Below are 20162 nucleotides of genomic sequence, written 5' to 3'. Positions count from 1 at the left end.
GGCGCAGGGAGGCGACGTGGCGGCTTCCCGTTGGCTGCGGGCGACGCTCAGATGGCGGCTGACCACACAGGGCGCGCCAAGTGGCGATGCAGGGGTGGCCGGCGCCGGAAATTGAGGTGGGAGGCGATGGCTGATGATTGGGGGCGCAGATTTCGAGGAGGAGGAAGGAGAAGGCCCAAAATGGAAAGGGGGGGCTGCTATATATAGCAGGAGGAGCTAGGGTTGGGGGTTTTAGTCCGTTCCGGAGCCGTTCGATCTCGATCGGACGACCCGGAGCAGAGGGGGGTTAGATAGGGGGGCTAGTGGGCTGTGAAGAGAGGTTGGGCTGAGATGAGAGGAGAGGAGTGCAGCCCGGCAACTGTTTCCGGAGACCGAAAACGTCCGACGTTAGACCGACTACTATTGCCGCTATATTTAACGGTTGGACTATCAAACGAACTCCGAATGCGATGAAACTTGACAGGCAGTCTATCTACACTAAAACAAGACCACACGCCAACTTCCAACCCATTCTGAGAACATTTTCTGGCCACTTATACAATACTACTTCGGACATTCCGCGGACGCGTGCAAGTGTGGTTGGACTCAGAACGGACAACGGAAGGAACGGGGAGACCTGGACGGATGCAAGTTTTGAAAACATGATGACATGATATGCAATGCATGACACGCAAGCAAAAATAAGGCAACAACAGCGAATAACTGGAGGACACCTGGCATAACGGTCTCGGGGCGTTACAGATGAAGAATGCTTGAACTCCTTAGAAAAGAATCTCGATGACAACTTCGAGAAGGAAATAAATCCTTTATGAACCATCATGTAGAACCTTCATGAAGAACTCCGGTAACAAAAAGAATGATCAAACGGAAGAAATAGAGGTTGGAACACAAGGTGAATCCTTGCAATGATTAGATATATCTTTGGAATGATATAATTGAAATAACTTTGACCTCCGGAAAGAAAGATTAAACAAGTGAAACCGAGAGTTTTGATGAGGCTCCGGAATAAGGAATTGAATTTACTCGATGAAACAAGAATAAGAATTACATTATGCTTATCCTTCATCAATTAAATTGATGACAATCAACGGATTTGACATATTACTTATTCTCGTGGAAAACATTAAGAGAGATATAACATAAACTTGAGAACGTCTTCGACGAATCCACCGGTAGGATTGAAAACAACAAATGAATTGATATGATAACAAGGTAAGAAGAATCTTGAACGAACCACCGTAAGAATTGAAAATGAACGAAGAAGAAAAATAAAGAAGCACCGGGAAGAATTAGAGAACAAATGAAGATACTTGAGGGGAATTTAGATAAAAGAGAACGAAGAGATCACGAACTGATTAGAGAATATTGAATGATGCACCGGTAAGATTTAGAGAAAGAGAGCTGAAAGCTAAGAATGAATAATTCTGAGATGATGGGATTCGAAGAATCAAACTGAAAAGACTCCTGAATTACTCCGGATGGGTGAAAAGAATTCTCACGATCGAAAACAACCGAAAGGATGGCAACAAGCTAGAACCATGAATCTTGAAGAGAATGGAGCAAGAAATGGAGGAAAAACTCTTCTTCGGTCTTCAAATGCAGAGAATGACGATGAGAAACACCACCAAGAATTATTGAGGTACTCCGGAATTAAAATTGGAAAGGTTGAACCAATGATGAAAATAATTTGAAAGATCTTGGTGAAAGACATTTGACTGATGATAATTCATTCTTACGTCAAACTTCGAAAAGAGATTTGAGGATAGCTCCAGGAAAGTAAGAAGAGTCAGGTAAGATCCTGGGAAAAGACATGTGGGTTAGGGCCCACTCAAAAGAAACACCTTGATGATTTAAAAAAAAGAATCCACCGGTTGAATTAAATGACTTGAATGAGATAACATCCTCGAAAGAGCTTGAACGAAAGCAGAGTGGAAAACACGAGTCATCGAGATATCTTGAGCACTCCGGAACAATTGAATAGTGAGGGGTAACAGATTAAGAGGTGCACCGGCATGTGAAAACATTGAAACGAGGAAAAAGGATATGATCAACAAAGTTTGAATTTGGTTCCACCGGAGAAGAAAAATGAGTGAAGAGTGACGAACTTGAAGGTTCGTTAGAATCTTCATGAGAATCACCGGATACGAACAATGAAAAAAATAGACTTCACATCCATAAGATGGATACTTGATCAAGAAATCTAAATCCTTGAAGAAAAAGGTGGGTGGGCAGGAAAACAAAGGCAATTTGGGGCGGATTAATCAACACCGTTGAGAAGACTTGAGTTGATCTTGCGGATGTTGGAATGATCGGATCCACTTGAAGAGAAACTCACCGGTTGAAAAGGATTGACATGACAATCTCAATGATCGAGAAGGATTAGTATTCACATCGGAGTATAAGAACACCATTTAGGAAAGGTATGGAATCAACACTTGACTTCGAAGCAACTCGAATACCACAACTCAAAACAAAACCAAAGGGTTGGCTTGCAGAATAAGCCGGAACAAACATATGATAGAGATTTTGTCCGAAGTTTTCGTGGTGGGGCCTACACGGGCTCGATCGTACAGCACCATCATGTACATGGCAGTGCACATGACATACGAAGCGTCCCTGAGTTAGCATAGCCAAGGACTCTTTAAGACACAACGAGACTATTGTAAAACCAACCGTGGATAGGCGGACCACTAGGCGTCGAACCCCAATTTCGTATCATACATTTGTCGGAAAGATATCCTAGGAGCTACTTGAATTCCCACTAATAAACTCCCGAAATTTTCCGGTTATGCAATCAGGTGTTGGGGATACAGGGGAAGCATAATATCTCACCCAAAACTAACAAATCCTACATCCAGCTGTATCCATCCTTCAACACATAACCAAGAAACCTTCGAAAATCGTCTACCTCAACCTTCGAAAAGCATCCGTTATACAAGTTATGGCAATACTCCCGAACTCTTGCCCCAGTACTGGGTGGCGTCGAGGTTATCTCACCAACAACTGCATAAAAGAGATTTTCGATGTCGGCGAAACTAATCTCAGGTATTCCAGAACTGCAACGATAAAATTGTGACGACAACACCTCGGAGCTCAACTCCCCGAGACACTGCCACAACCCCTAAATGTCAGGAGGCACCAAGAACAATGTTCTCGTCACAAAACCATCGGAATGATTCCAAGATACCCGCGTGATCCTAAAATTTTTTTAGTGAAATTTGAGAAGAGAAGAGTCAAAACTCTACGTCAGGATCCCTCACCAGAGCGACGAAGGGATTGAGGAGTAAAAAGAAATCCTAACTCTCCGATACATATAATTCCTAAATGACTCAAAACATTTCTAGACTCAATAACGCCAGCGATTCGATCAAGCAGGGGGCTCCTAAGGTCGGGGAAGGCACTGATACCAACTTGTAATGCCCTCGATGCGGCTATATCTCCCACGTGTCGAAGCACGACTTAGAGGCATAACAACATTGAAAGCAATGTCGCAAGTGAGGTAATCTTCACACAACCCATGTAATACATAAGGGAAAGAGATACATAGTTGGCTTACACTCGCCACGTCACACAATTACATGAATAAAGCATTACATGATCCAGATACAATCAAGGTCCGACTACGAAATCAAAATGAAAGAAGACTACCCCAAATGCTACACAGAAATCCGATCGACCCCAACTGGGCTCCACTACTGATCAACTAGAACGAAACAACACAAAGCACAAGATCTTCATCGAGCTCCTCCTTGAGCTTGGTTGCGTCACCTGCTCGGTAACATCAGCACCTGCAAACTGGTTTTGGAAGTATCTGTGAGTCATGGGGACTCAACAATCTCACACCCTCGCGATCAAAACTATTTAAGCTTATAGGAACGGTAAAAGGTATGAGGTGGAGCTGCAGCAAGCGACTAGCATATATGGTGGCTAATCTAGTTGCAAAAGAGAGCGAGAAGAGAAGGCAAAGCACGATTGAGAAACTATGATCAAGAAGTGATCCTAGAACAACCTACGTCAAGCATAACTCCAACACCATGTTCACTTCCCAGACTCTACCGAGAAGAGACCATCACGGTTACACACGCGGTTGATGTATTTTAATGAAGGTTAACTTTAGGTTTTCTACAACCGGACGTTAACAAATTCCCATCTGCCCATAACCGTGGGCACGGCTTTCGAAAGTTCAATACCCTGCAGGGGTGTCCCAACTTAGCCCATCACAAGCTCTCACGGTCAACGAAGGATATTCCTTCTAGCGGGAAAAACCCGAACAAACTCAGAATCCCGGTTACAAGACATCCTCGACAATGGTAAAACAAGTCCAGCAAGACCACCCGCTGTGCCGACAAATCCTGATAGGAGCTGCACATATCTCGTTCTCAGGGCACACCGAATAAGCTAAGCATACGGGAGCCAACGTAACCCAAGTTGCCAAGGGACGGCCCCGCACAGTGCTCTGGATTGGATCAACACTTTAAGAAGCACTGGCCCGAGGGGTTTAATAAAGATGACCCTTGGGCTGGCCGACCCAAGGGAAAGAAAAGGCTAGGTGGCAAATGGTAAAACCAATGTTGGGCCTTGCTGGAGGAGTTTTATTCAAGGCGAACTGTCAAGGGGTTCCCATTATAACCCAACCGCGTAAGGAACGCAAAATCCGGGAACATAACACCGATATGACGGAAACTAGGGTGGCAAGAGTGGAAGAAAACACCAGGCTTAAGGACGAGCCTTCCACCCTTTACCAAGTATATAGATGCATTAATTAAATAAGAGATATTGTGATATCCCAACAAGTAAACATGTTCCAACAAGGAACAACATCTCCATGTTCCAACAAGGAACAAACTTCAATCTTCACCTGCAACTAACAACGCTATAAGAGGGGCTGAGCAAAGCGGTAACATAGCCAAACAACGGTTTGCTAGGACAAGGTGGGTTAGAGGCTTGGTTCAACAATATGGGAGGCGTGATAAGCAAGTGGTAGGTATCGCAGCATAGGCATAGAAAAAGAGCGAGCAACTAGCAAGCAAAGATAGAAGTGATTTCGAGGGTATGGTCATCTTGCCTGAAATCCCGCAAGGAAGAAGAACGCGTCCATGAAGAAGATAAACGGACGTAGTCGAACGGATCCTCACACACACGACGTTATCGGAACCAACCCGAAGAAGCAACACCGAAAAGAAGCAAACAACATAGTAAACAACCAACACATCAACATGGCATGATGCCAATCGAGTATGATGCATGTCCGGTTTAATGAAGCATGGCAAGGCAAAGTGCACAAACAATACTACAAATTAAGTGGAGCTCATTATGCAACGGAGTTACATATTGAAGAAAACACCACATGACTTATTTAGTTCTCTCTCGTTTATGTACCCAACAAGATTAAATGTTGATTAGCATGGCAAGAGGTGAAGCATATGAAAAACTACCTAACTAGGCAAGTTTAAATGAGGCCAGAACAACAAACAACAAGTCCGGAAAAATCCCCATGTGCAATTTAAGGATTTGGTACTGTTCTACCCTAAACCATATTTTATAGTTCTTAAACATGCAAAGTAAAGCCACCATGCTAAACTAGGCAAAATTCTACCCCATTTACATATAAAGATTAATTAAAACCGAGCTACGGTTAATTAGTTATGAATTAAACCGTTTTAGCATGGCATTAGGCAAAATAAACACAAACAACATTTTAGACATTTTAAACATGCATGAAAGTTGCAAAAAATTAACCTACACCTAAATCTAAGCATTTTCATATATAATTCATTTTAATCCGATGCACCAATTGAGAGTTATTATATGCATGTTGACTAGGGGGTTTCCTTCAAAACTATTGTCTGTGGAAAAAATAGCTAAATTCGCAGCAGTAGGAAAAAAAAATAGGACGGGCTGCATTGGGTTGAACTGAGCTGCTCACCACGGCACTTGGGCCGGCTCGGTGATGGAGTAGAATGGGAGAAGGCGCAGCTGGGCCGGCAGGCGCGCGGCCCACAACGAGCAGCGATGGGAGAAGGCGGCCCAGGCAAAGCGGTAGGGGTTGGGGGTCTTCGCGCGGGCGAGCTGGGCCTGGTGCTCACGTGGCCCCCGCGTGGTCGGCGATGAAGTCAACGGACACAGCGAGTGGGATTTGGGGTTGCACCCGTTCCAGGAAGTCAAGGGGCGGCGGTGCTGGTGCTTCCGGTGACACAAAATGACGGGACGGCCACCGGATGCGAGGCGAGGTCGTCGGGGACCGATTTCCGGCAGTGGGCGGCGGATCTGGCGAGGCAAGGTCTTGGCGGCGGCGACAGCAAGAACGAGCAGACGGGGCGGCGAGGCATGGAGGTCGAGGGCGAGGGGGAACCGCGGCGGTGCAACGGATCTAGGCGGAAGGCGAGGATCTGCGGCGAGGCAGGGCCTGGTGCGGGAAGCTCGTTCCTGACGGCGGAGAGGGAGAATCCGGTCCAGAACGGGGCGCGAACTTGAATGGCGGCGCTAGTCCATGGTGTCGGGAAGGGGAGGCACTGCTCTTCGTCCTCCCGCACGATGCAAAGGAGGTGACGGCGCGGGACTGCGGGGCTCCGGCGGAAGGGACTTGCAGAGGAGGCTGATCCGGCGGGGATCCGAAAGGCAGCGACGAGGACAAACGGCGGCCACGGCGGTCTCCTGGCATCGGGGAGCTCGGCTCCGTCGCCCAGAATCTCTACACACAGAGAAAGGTCGGAGAGAGCTGCGGGATGAGGGTGAGGAAAAGGGAGCAAGGAAAAGAGAAGAGGCACGAGGCGCGACTGGCCTGGTTGATGACGGCGACGCCCTACGTGGCGCAGGGTGGTGCTCATGCGCCTGGTTGCTGCTCATGGTGGCCTCCAGCCAAGCGGACGGCGATGCACGGGCGGGAAGGAGCAGAGGAGAGGTTCAGACGGAGAGGTGGCTGGGGATCGAGCCTCCTGCTCGATCTGTAGGCGGGCACGATGACGAATCGAAGGGAGGAGGTGGAGGCTTTCGGTTGGTGTGGCGGTGAACATGAGGAGGGGATGGAATGGGTTCGAGTGAAGGGGATTCCAAGGTGGATGTAGGAGCGGCGGCGGCTGCTGGGAGGATGGGACAAGGCTCCTGATTATTAGGGTTGGACCTAGTATATATATGGCAGGTGGATTAAGTTAGGTGCTGACCCAATATTTTCGTAAAAGTATTTAAATGCTCTTTTGTGAATATAATAGTGGCTAAAAACAATTATTAAATGCTTTTTAAAATTATAAAAATACTAACTAGCTTATTTAAGTGCCAAACTTAAATGTGGCAGAGGCCTAATTTGTGACACTATTTTAAGTGCAAGAATTGTGTTATATAAAATGAAAAATAAAATAAAAATAAAAGGAAAACATAAAAGACATCAAAGAAAAGCTAAATAAAAAGAAAAAAAATGAAAACTCCCCTGACTCCCCCTGGGCCTTAGCCCACCCAGCCGGCCCAATGTCCCAGACAGCCCACTTCCCCCTCGCAGTCGACTTCTCCCTGTTCGACCGACCGCTCGATCTCGGTCACCACCCGACCAGCTCGCCAGCGTCGTGGGCGAGGGGATAAGATCCCCTGACGCCTTGGTCTCCCCTCATCCTCTCCCAGTTGCCGTCGCGCTCCCTCTCATCTAGTCCCCCTTCCCCCACACTCTCCTCTCCCCCTGCTAGAGATCCTCCCTGGTCGTGCCTCATCATCACCGTGCATCTCGCTCTGCCGCGGCGACCGGCATCCCGACCCTCTCCCGCACGTCCTAGAGCTCCACCACCACCGACTTGGTCGTCCATGCCAACTAGTGGGAGCCGGGACCCCCTTTTTTGACTATAAACAGTAGGGTAAAACCCCACTTCAATTTTTATAATTATAGAGCATAGTAACAAGTGGTCTTAAAGGCTTGAGATAAGCCCAGAGAAAGAGAAAGCAAGAAAGAAAAGAAAAGAAAAGAAAAACTAAAAAAACTAATAAAAGGAAAGAAATAGGGAAGAGAAAAAGAAAGAAAAGAAAAGAAAGAAAGAGAAAGAAAGAAAGAACTAGGCTAAGAAAACAAGAAAATTACAACAGGGCCTCTAGCCAAAGAGTGAATTGTCTCTCATGCTTTTTCTTCATTCTGAACCTTAAAAGCTTGAGCTCCTCCAGGAAAATGAACTTCCATCCTTGAAAAGATGGTGCAATGCTTTCAAAATTTTTATTGTTTCTGGTTATCCAGATGGCCCAAGCTCCAAGAATGATGATCTCCATGTAAAAGGGGTAATTTAGTTTGTCCTTTAGATCTTGGAATGCTTCCAGCACTGGCAGGTTTGGTGTACCAACATTGTTGTACAAAGGGACATCCCCAAAAAAGATGATGAAGTGTTTCTTCCTGTTGACAGTCACTAACTGCACAGTTGTATGCTTCCAACACAAAATTCTTCCTTCTAAGCAGGTTTCTTGTATTAACTCTGTCATGAAGCAGTTGCCAAAAAAATACTTTATATTTTGGCTGACATGGGCTTTGCCAAATCCAGTTGATGTGAGGAGGAGTTTGCTTGTGACCTATTAACACTTTATATGCTTTAATGGATGAGTATGTTTCATTTCCCCAAATGTAACTCCATGTGTCTAAAGATCCCAGGAATTCAGATTGCCTCATAGAGATGCAAATATCCTCCATTTCTAAGAACTCCTCATATGCCTCTGTTGTCAATGGAAGGAAGAAAAGATCATGAAGGTATTGTGTCTGTAATACCTGTTGTACGTTCAACTGTGGATTTCTCACAAATGAGTATAGATGATGGAACTTGTGTTTGAGTACTGCCTGCTGCCATAGATCATCCCAAAAAGAAGCACTGACCCCATCTCCCACATTGCATCTAGCAATAGCTTTGTAGTGATCAATAAGATCTAAGTTGGATTTCCACCAAAAAGAACCCACCATGCTGTCACCTGGCAATCTCTCATCACTGTAGTAACTTTCCCATATCATGTTTACCCATGGTATATCATGTCTGTTGAAAAATTTATGCAAATTCTTCATAGGTAGGGTTTTGTTATGGGTATATATATCCAAAATACCTAGACCTCCCTGATCTTTAGGTCTGCACATAGTGTGCCAAGCTACCAAAGCAGGACTGCGGTCTGCCATGTCAGGGCCTCTCCAAAGATAGTGTCTTAGGTATTTTATTATCGGTTTCTTTATTGTGATAGGGATATCCAGAAAGCTCCTGAAAAATACTAACAAAGAAGTGAGCACTAATTTGACCAGCAGCAACTTTCCTGCATGGGTCATGAAAATAGAAATACCTACCAATCTTTTTGCAATCTTGTTGACCAGAGGTAAGCATTGTGCCACAGTGGGTTTGTATATTCCCAATGGAAGGCCAAGGTAAATGAAAGGGAAATGTCCTCTGGCACATTGTAGTGTGTTTGTGAATAATTCAATCCTATCTTCATTGATGTTTAGAGGAACTAGAAATGACTTCCCTAAATTCACTTTAAGCCCTAGTGCAGAAGCAAAAGTGTTTACTAAGGCCTTCAGACAGAAGAGTTGCCTAGTTTCTGCTTGCATAATCACCAGAGTGTCATCTGCATACTGCACAATTGGGAAATGGGGGCAGGAGTTCACTTGAAGTGGTGCAGAGAGTAAGTTTAGCCTCATTGCTTTGTTAAGAATAGATTGCAATAGGTCAGCTGCAAGTACAAAAATCAGAGGAGAGTAAGGGTCTCCCTGTCTTACTCCTCTTTTGATGTAATTTTTTTTCCCTGGGACTCCATTCAGCAAGATAGAAGAAGATGCTGTTGAAAAAAGAACTTTCCTCCAGGAAATCCATCTGTCACCAGAACCTTTGGCTTTAGAAATGTCAAATATTGCTTCATGTTCAATTGTATCAAAAGCCTTTGCAAAATCTAGTTTAATAACTAAAATTTCCTCCCTGGACTTGTGGCATTGGTGAATATATTCATAAGCCCATCCTAAGCAGTCCTGTATCACCCTGTCCTTGAGGAAGCCATATTGATTGATATGCACCATCTGCAGAATAACCCTTTGCAATCTATTGGCAAGAAGTTTTGTAATGATTTTGAGAACTAATTAAGCAGAGAAATTGGTCTAAAGTCATTTGGAGTAAGTGGCACTTCTTTTTTAGGGATTAGAGTTATGAAAGATGAATTGATAGTCTCAAGATTGACATTCCCAGCATGGAAAGCCATAATAAGTTCAATGACATCTGATTTGATTATATCCCAACAATTCTTGAGGAACTCATTATTAAAACCATCTGGGCCTGGTGATTTATCATTTGGCAAATTGTTGACCACATCCTCAATTTCTTACGGATCAAAAGGTTTCTCCAAATCATTGAATAAGTGTGGGTCCATTGTGTTTTCATACAAGTCATTCAAATTAAAGTGCATAGAATGCCCATTGGACTGTCCCAATCTACTCTTAAATGCATCCCATAGTATTGCTGCCTTTCCTTCATGATCAGTGAGTTCAACTTGGTCCTTGTTTACCAGCATAGCAATTTGATTGTGTCTGTGGTTAATAGAGGTTTTTGTGTGAAAAAATTTTGTGTTCTCATCCCCAAACTTTACCCCTTTAATTTTCCCTCTTTGTTTCCAATAGATTTTCTGATTGTTGGGCTCTGTTAATAAGAATTCCTTCAGCATGTTTCTGCAATTTGTTTCAAACACTGACAAATCCCTGTATTCCTCAATTAAGTCCCAAAGGAAAATAACATCATTCAACTCTGCAATCTGCTTCTTGTGACAAGATAGGGATTTAGCCCATAGCTTTAGTGCTCTTCTAACATTCTTGAACTTTGCATTAATCTTCTTTGCACAATCAGTGTGGCCCACTGGGATGTTCCGAGCATCATGAACCACTTGCTTGAAGGAGCTGTGGTTTAGTCAATAATTTTCAAACCTGAACACTTTTGACTTTGGAATATTTGTGCCAATTTTTATCATATAGGGAAGGTGGTCAGAAACAGGTTTAGCCATGGGTAGAGCAATAGAATCTGGATAGCTAGTCATCCAAGCAGCAGATGTGAAAATCCAATCTAACTTCTCAAGAAGGGGGCTGTCCTGCATGTTACTCCAACTGAATTGTCTGCCTTTGAGGGGTAGTTCAATCAATCCCAGTTCACTGATAGCTTCATTAAACATGAGCATTTCATTAACATCACCTCCAGGTTTATTTCTGTCTTCAGGTTTTCTAATGAAGTTAAAATCACCCATGATAATCAAGTCCACATCACTAGGCAGAATACTTCCAAACCATTCAATGAACTCAATCTTGTCTTCATGATTGCAAGGCCCATAGATGTTTGTGAGAATCCAAGACTTGGAGGATGTGTTGCAAGTGAACTGAATGGATAGTGAAAATTTATTTTGAAACATAAACTCTCCAGTAAATAAAGCTCCATTCCAAGCAGTGAGGATACCACCAGATGCCCCACTGGAGGGTAAGTATTCAAATTTATTGAATCTCTGTGGGCATACTTTATGTATATATGTTAAATCAAAGAACTCTCTCTTTGTTTCCTACAAACACACAATACCAGCAGCACTCTCTTCCACTTTTTGCCTTATAGCTAGCCACTTATCTGAAGAATCAATACCTCTCACATTCCAGTTCAGTATATTCCAGGTTCTGTTGTTATTCATTAAAACCCAGAAGTGTGTGTCCTTGTACACCCAGGTCCAATCCCTGGTGTCTATCCCAATAGTTGATTTTACTTTGAATCACAACTAAAGCAGTTGCAAAACAAGTAGTCCCAGCATACAAGCATTGCACAAGATTTAATTGAAGCCCATTCCAGAGCAACAAGTAATGCATAAGCAGAGCATTAATTACAGGAGGAATATCACATGTCATTCCCACAAAAGGGTACCACGGTTTACACACCAATCCATTACAGACAAGGAACAAAAGATGTCTTTCTGGATAATCATGCACTATGGAACAAGTTCTGAACTTAGGATTTTCTGCAAACATAATGAAAGCACATTCCAAAAGAGAACATCAAGACACTCTTCTATTCCAGCTTTTCTGGTGTGGTCTTGTCATCATTAGATAATCTTTGTATTGCAGTCCTGCCCAGTGGCCTTGGACACCTTGGCCACCTCCTCCTGCCCCTTCTTTTTAGGCTTCTTGGACAACTTGCCTTGAAGTTCATCCCCAGCAACCTTACAGAAATACTTAGTTAGGTTTTTCACCACAAAATTCTGAATAACTGGTGGGATTGCATTACATGCCAAATAGGTTTTAGCATCACAAGATTTTATTTTATAACCCATATTATCTTTCTTAATCCTGTCACTCCTTCTTACCTCAGTTTCAACCAGAGGCTCCTTCTCCATTCTCTTCCTTGAAATAGCCTCCCCAAGTGGAAGATATTTGTTTGGGGAGACTTGTTGTAGAGGACTACCTACCCCACTGGAAGAGTGAGCTCCTGGACTAACACCTTCATTTTCCTTACCCTGCCCCAGGACGAAATCTTTGCAAGTTGGTGCCTGGGAAGTAGAACATCCATCAGGTATATGAAAGGGCATAGTTTCCTCTTGTTTACAATTGGCAGTCAATATTTTCCACACATCAGACTTTAGCAAGTGCATTGTCCAACCAAACTTATCAGGAGTCAACAACAAATGTAGTATGAAGTTGAACCAACTTGCTGGTATTTCAATTTTGAAAGTGTTTGCAGCTCCTTGTGTTGCTGGTGCAAAATGCTTAATCCAGAGGTCAAGTCCTTCTTCAGACATTTAATGAGAACCATCAATAATTTCCAAAGCATGGTTCTGGGCCAGTTCATGTAAATCAAACATAGAAGGAGAGCTTGGCAATGAGAAAGTACCATAGTTACCTTTATTATTAGGATCTGTAGATGTGCCAACATGTGGGATTGGGACATCTTCCTTGCCCTTCTCATCAGGAAGCAGAGTGTGTGGTGCAATGACAGTTGCTCTAGACAAAGTTCTGGCAGCAGCAAGTGCATCAGTAGCAGAAAGATCTCTCATTGCCTCCCCCTGACTGACTGTGTTCATTTCAGGCATAGAATTGTTAGTAACTTCATTTTCTCTACCATCGTTGAGCTTATCAGACATGTGTTCCATCTGCAAATCCAGGTGAGGTTCAGTATCCTGAATCTGAGGTATCAAAGCTGGATCTAATACTAGGTTCTGTTGCTGAACATTATCCACATTGTGCTGAGGCACTTGATCTTCCTCTTCTTCAATTGCATTATAGGCCAATGCAATGTTTAACAGTCCTTTACCAAATTGGGGAACCTGAACTCCCTGATTGACCTCTTCACTAGTAGAATGAGTTAGGGAAAGCAAACCATCAGACAGTGAGACAGTTGTTGTAATGCTACTATTGGGTGCCCCCTCTTCTGGCAATGCAGGGATGACAACTTGCTGCTGTGGAGGCTGAACAGGCTCAGGTTGAGGGAAAGCCCAGTGCTGCTCCTGGTCTGCTTCCTCTTCCCAAGCATCCCAGTCCTCATTCTGGGCATGAATATTGTGGTTTGGCAGAGGTTGAAACCCTGGAAAATCATTGGCATGTTGTGGAATGGGGTGTTGGTCAACACCATCAGGTGGAATGGGGTCTTCATCAGCAGGTCCACCACCCATCATTTCCTCCAATAGCACTTCAACAGATCAAGTCCAGGAGTCTTCCTCAAACCTCTCTCCTTCAGACCATCTTATGCTCTTAGGGATCTCATCCAACTCTGTTACTCTGGCTTTTACTAGGATTTTCCCCTTGAGCGCATCTTCTTTCTCCCAACTAATGATCTTTCCCCATGTGGCAATAGCAGACGCAATATCTTCAGTGTTGCAAAAATCAAACGGAACACCCACAATGAGCAACCAACAGGTCCTGTTGAAATGAACCCTGCGCCAATTTCTACCCTCATTGTGTTTGGTAAAGGAGATGAAAACATCTTCGAAAGCATGCGGCCCCTGCTAGATGAGCCTATCCCTATCCCTGACATGCCTAAACTGCACATATGCCTCTCCAAACGGACATGGCTGAATTTCTCTAAATCCAATGTGAGCATCTCCTTGAAGAAACTCTTCCAGCACATCACGTACATTGGGAAAAAATACCTCGTCAGGGTGCGGATGAATATTAGGAATCGCCCAGTCCTCGTGCCTTCTGGGACTATGAGGCAGAATAGCACGAGAAACCCTAGTTCTTCCCTCAATCGCCTGAACTTGAAAACCATGCGGGACGAACGGCTGAGGATCGATGGGGATATTGGCCATCTCGATCGGCTCTGGTAGGGAGGCAACCAGAGCCCTCTCCGGCAGCAATGGCACCGCAGGCGAGCTTGTTGAGGCGTGGGCGGAGGTGGAGGTGGTAGCAGTGTAGGAGAAAGAGTAGGCAGGTGAAGTGGAATGCGAGGAGGCAGGCGACGGTCTCGGCTGGAAGTTTGGTAAAAAAATCCTTGACTAGCTCCTTAAATGATGTCACCTGCCGAATCTGTGCCGCCAGCCCAATACATTGAAACCAAGACTCAACCTCGCCCTCAGCCCAAGCATTTTCTGGTGGGCTCGGGAAAGTACTAATAGGTATAAAAGGCCAAAGCCCAGTCAAGTTCGGAACGGTGCAAAAACGAGCAAAGTGGCCATTGGCCCCGCATGCATGACAGACCACATGATGACGTGTAGCGGTACGTTGGACTTTATTGTGCACCAATTGTGGCCTGACCGGGATAGAATTATGCTGCGTTGAATTGTGGTTAATGCTCTGAGTATTGCCCTCATGATTGAGCCCCGATAACCATTCGAAAACTGATCTATCGTCTCTGACCACCGCAGAGTAGCTCCGGTGATCACCGGAGTGAGGAACAATGGCCTTGCCAGCCCTACCCACCAAAGTCCATTCTTTATCGAGCTCTTCATAGTAAAGAGATTCTTCCCGGCGCCAGTTCGGGCCACCAAAATTCCATAGACTAAAAACCATCTCAAAATCCTTTTCATTGATTCTACCCGCATTATAAATCTCAAACCCTACGGACTTTGAGGCTACTGAGAACTTGTAGGATCTATCTCGAAGTAAACGGACATGAAAACCTTGGGCATAGCCCCCGAACATGGCAAGAAGAGAGACACTGACCATGTGAACATCAAGCTTGAAAGATGCACGGGAAAACGAGACCACCATGGTGAACTCCTTTTGATGAAAGCCCAGAGAGAACACCACTGGATGACCAAACTTGGTCCTCATCTCCACTTGAAACTTCTTCCCATGGTCAAAGTTGAGTGAAAACGGCGCCATCTTGAGGGAAGGGTGGCTGCCAGGGCCGGAGTGGCCACTGGTAGGAGCTGGGTGGCCGCCGGGGCCGGAGTGGCCGCCGGCGCTAGGGAGGGGGGAAATTATCGATCTTACCTGCCAGATTTCAAGAGGTCAAACGATCTTGCAGTAGGGACCCCCTCCATCACCGAGTCGGCCCTCTTCTTCCACCTCTCTCCACCGAAGGCTGCCGCCATCGTTCCGCTGCACCGAGCCTCCACCGAGCCCGCTAGTCTACTCTGTCACCCCGCTGTGAGCACCTGCGCCGATTCCCCGCTGCCATGCTCTTGTTCCTCATCACTAGATGTCGCGCATGAGCTCCGAGTGAGCTCACAGTCTTCGTACCCGTGGACGTGTTTCCCGCGTGCCTTGCGCTCCCTGGCCGCGCTCTGGCCTTACCTTGCGCGTGCGTCTGCCGCGCCCGATGCACGCCCTCACCCAACTGACGTTGTTTGCGCCGCCCGCAACGGCCATTGCCCTGTGCTGCAATTTGCTCTCTACGCTGAGGCCGCCGTGGCCATCTTCCCTCACCCACCACGGCCTATTGCCGCTGCCTCCGCCACACCGTTCTTGGATCGCCCCTGCCGTTGGCCACCCTCGCCCCATCACCACTCGTGCACAGCCGTCCCATGCCACGCCAGCCACGTGCAGCTCGCGCGCTTCTCGCACTCGCCACTTCCCCCTGCCGCGCTCCGCATCCCTCGCTCCTAGCCACCACCGCTCCGCCCCAGACCCTGCACACCGCCGCGTCTAGCCCCGACCGGCCTCGCCGGCCCTCGTGTCGGTCACCGTCCGACAGGCCTCGCAGCAGCCACGACCATGCCCGGGTCTGCCCTGCCCGCTGCGCCTCACACGCCCTGCGCCTCCCCATGCCCACCGCCACCCGGGCCGTTGCTTGCCATGGCCGCCGGCGCCCTCCTGCATCGTGATGTTCCAGGCTAGGAGGGGAGTGCCCCGCCCGCTAACCGTGCCTGGATCCAACACCCGTGTGCCCGCTATGGCCTTGTGCCACTGGGCCGTGGGGCCCAGCCCCCTTTTCTTTAATAAAAGAGAGTAAAAAATATAATAATAGGAAAACATTAATTAATTAACTTAATTGACCTATTTAATTACCCTAATTAACTAAACTTAGTTAATTAAAACTGTCAGTTTAGTTAGGTCAATGACAGATGGACCCCACTGCCTTGTTTGACCAGTCAACGGTTAGTCTTGACCAACGATGTCATGATGACATCATGCTCATGCAATAACTCCATTTTAGATTTAATATTAATCCCAGAATATTGTTTAACTCTTTGAAAATTCATAGAAAATTATCGGTAACTCGGATGAAAAAGTTTTATACATGAAAGTTGCTCAGAAAGACGAGATGAATCCGAATATCCCCTCCGTTCGTCTGTTACACATCCCTAGCATGGCGAACATGCAACTGTCCCTCTCCGGTTCGTTTGCCTAAAAATGCTAAACTTCGGGAAAACATTCCCGGATGTTATCCCCTTCGCCGGTATCGTGTATTACTATGATAGGTCACCCCTAGCATCGCTTATTGTCATGTCATGCATCTTGTTTGCTCTGTATTTATTGTTTCTTCCGCTCTTCTCTCCGGTAGACCCCGAGACCGTTGTTGATGCCGCTGTGATCGGCTACATCATCGACTACCCCTTCTTCCGTTTCAGTGGAGCTTCCAGGCAAACCCCCCCTTTGATCATCCCGATATTGCCCATTCCATTTTCTCATGCTTGCATTAGATTTTTCTACTGTAATTGATTGCTCCTATTATGATTCATAGCCTGCTTTTGTACCTGTTGTTGTACCTTACCTTCTTATCCTAATCTGCTTAGTACAGGTTGGTTAGTGATCCATCAGTGACCCCCACCTTGTCCTTGTTGCCCCTGCTTCATCATCGACGACTCGATCAACGTGATCGACGACCACAACCGACACCTCACATCACATCACACCCCCTTTGTTGCTCGACTCTACAGAGATACTATCGAGTGCCGAGGGTGATACCTAGTAACACATTCCTGATGATAACTCTATAGTGTAGCTATTCGGTCGTGATCATTGAGGGTAATTCCTCCTTCAGCACTCCCGATACGACTCTGTCGTGCAACCCCTCAAGTGTGGACCTCGAGGGTGATTCCTCCTATGTTCACCTTGATGATTACATCTAGTGGAATCCATCGAGGGTGATTCCTCATGTTTTCCCCTTGATGTTTTGGACACACGGTTACCTGGACTTTACTTGAGACCATTGTTGAAGTCGGCTCGGCCCGGAGGGGTACTCGCGAGTTGATGTGAAAGTGGGGAGGGCCCGTAGATCACCCGTGAGTTTTCAATGAGGCACGCCTGTGCATTCTAGGCCCTTGCTGTAAGTCCACGAGACAGGGCGACGGGGTCACATTATCATGAGTCTCTACTCGTCTTCGCGAGTCCCCAGTGCGCTAATAGGTTTGGGTATTAGTTCTAAGTTGGCCTTTGGCCTTTACGCACTAACCACCATGCGGGAATAGTTATGGGCCTCGACATCGTAGTATCAGCCGAGGCTTTGTCAGACGTCGAGTTCAGCATTGTGGCACGGTCGGATCGTGCTGGCCATCCGAGGCGGTGGTGGTATCCACCCTACACACAACGACCCAGAGTGCAATAGGCGATGGGCCCAAGACCCCGGAGTGCTTAGGATGTAGACCGGCGGGGACCTCTCTATTGAACCCCGGTAGGGCTGTGACATGTTGATCTTCCGAGGCTAGGCATTGACTCAGAAAAGTGTGTCCGACCAGAGTAATCAAGCGTGTTGGGTAACATGGTGCACCCCTGCAGGGAATTTATCTATTCAAATATCGTGTCCTTGGTAATGGACGTTCAGACTTGTATCCTGATCTATCACAACTAGAACTAATTACTTGAGACATGTGATGGATATGTTGGCTCCAGGATTGCTTTCTCATAGGGAGTCGTGGAAGGATCTCTGGGCATTAATGTAACAACATGCTTGTTTAATATTAAAATGCTATTCTTTACTCTTCTACATGCTGCAAGATGCTTGAAGATGCTAGTTTGTGATTGGCTAGGCCTTCCCTTCTATTCTGGCATTCTGCAGTTCAGTCCACAGATACAACCCTTCCATTTGATACCAATGCATACTTAGTGTAGATCTGATGCTTGCGAGTGCTTTGGATGAGTACTCACGGTTGCTTTGCTACCCCTTTTCCCCATGCTTTCTTCTTTCCAGTTGTTGCAACCAGATGGTGGATCCCATGAGCTAGATGCCACCACTGACGTCTACTACTCCTCGAGGGTGCCTACTACTACATGGAGACCGTCGACGGCCAGGAGTAGTTAGGAGGTCCCAGGCAGGAGGCCTTGCCTCTTCGATCGTTGTTGCTTTTGTGCTAGCCTTCTTAAGGCCAAACTTGTTTAACTTATGTCTGTACTCAGATATTCTTGCTTTCGCTGACTCTTGTGTATCGAGCTATGTATTCGAGCCCTCTGGCTTGTAATATGAAGCTTGTATTATTTTATTTGTGTCTAGAGTTGTGTTGTGATATCATCTCGTGACTCCCTGATCTTGATCGTACACGTTTGCGTGTATGATTAGTGTATGATTGAATCGGGGGCGTCACAAGTTAATTCCCGGTGCGTCACTGCCAAACCGTGCGTCATACCGTACCAATCCTGAGGAGACGAAGAAGATTATGCGTCAAGTACATGAGCTACTCGACAAGGGTTATATACATGAATCTCTTAGTCCTTGTGTTGTTCCTATTATACTGGTGCCAAAAAAGGATGGTACATTGTGTATGCTTGTTGATTATAGAGGCATTAATAATATTGCTATTCATTATCGTCATCCTATTCCTAGGCTAGATGATATGCTTGATAAATTGAGTGGCTCTACAATATTCTCCAAAGTTGATTTGCATAATGGAAACCATCAAATTTGTATGAAATTGGTGGATGAATGGAAAAAGAAATTTAAAATTATGTTTGGATTATATGAGTGGTTAGTCATGACTTTTGGGTTAACTAATGCGCCTAGTACTTTCAGGAGATTAATGAACGAAGTTTTACGTGTTTCATTGGACGATTTGTGGTAGTTTACTTTGATGATATACTGATTTATAGTGGATCTTGGGAGGAACATTTGGAGCATTTACGTGTTGCTTTTATTGCTCTACGTGATGCACATTTTTTTGGTAACTTTGGGAAGTGCACCTTTTGCCCCGACCGAGTATCTTTTCTTGGCTATGTTGTTACTCCACAGGGAATTGAAGTTGATAAAGCCAAGATTGAAGCTACTGAGAGTTGGCTGTAGCCCAAAACGGTCACAAAAGTGAGGAGTTTCCTTGGCCTCGCAGGTTTCTATAGGCATTTTGTGAGAGATTTCAGCACCATTGCTGCACCTCTCAATGAGCTTACTAAGAAGGATGTGCCTTTTGTTTGGGGTACAACAGAGGAAAAAGCCTTCATGGTATTGACAGATAAGTTGACACATGCTCCTTTACTCCAACTTCCAGATTTTAATAATACTTTTGAGCTTGAATGTGATCCTAGTGGAATTGGATTAGGAGGTGTGTTATTACAAGATGGCCAACCTCTTGCATACTTTTCTGAAAAATTGAGTGGGTAGTCAATGTGTGGAGTAATAGTAGTAGATGCATGTAGGAGTCGGTCTACTAATCTTGGACGTGATGCCAATGTTCATAATCATTTCCTTGGATATAGTCATAATTATTTGTTCTTCTATCGATTTCCCAATAGTAATTTGTTTGCCCATCATGTGCTATTATCTCTAGAGAAAGCACTAGTGAAATCTACGCCCCCCGGATCTATCTTTTATCATATTTGCTTTCCGATATATTTTTTGCCGCATTTGTTT

At 45.5% G+C, this 20162-nt stretch overlaps 1 long non-coding RNA gene across 1 annotated transcript in view; it reads left to right on the top strand.

Annotated features, from left to right (window-relative positions):
* LOC147959760 (uncharacterized) overlaps positions 1-19133 on the top strand; it is a 29695-nt gene extending 10562 nt beyond the window's left edge. The window contains exon 2 of the long non-coding RNA XR_015609653.1: positions 18516-19133. This is a non-coding gene — a long non-coding RNA (uncharacterized LOC147959760). The remainder of the gene's footprint in view (positions 1-18515) is intronic.
* Positions 19134-20162: the final 1029 nt, after the last annotated feature.

This window comes from Triticum urartu, chromosome 7A, assembly GCF_056163025.1.
Source record: "Triticum urartu cultivar PI428250 chromosome 7A, HENAU_Tu73, whole genome shotgun sequence".
NCBI lineage: Eukaryota > Viridiplantae > Streptophyta > Magnoliopsida > Poales > Poaceae > Triticum > Triticum urartu.
The sequence above is the reverse complement of the archived record's forward strand: the minus strand, read 5'-3'. Positions and strand labels throughout refer to the sequence as shown.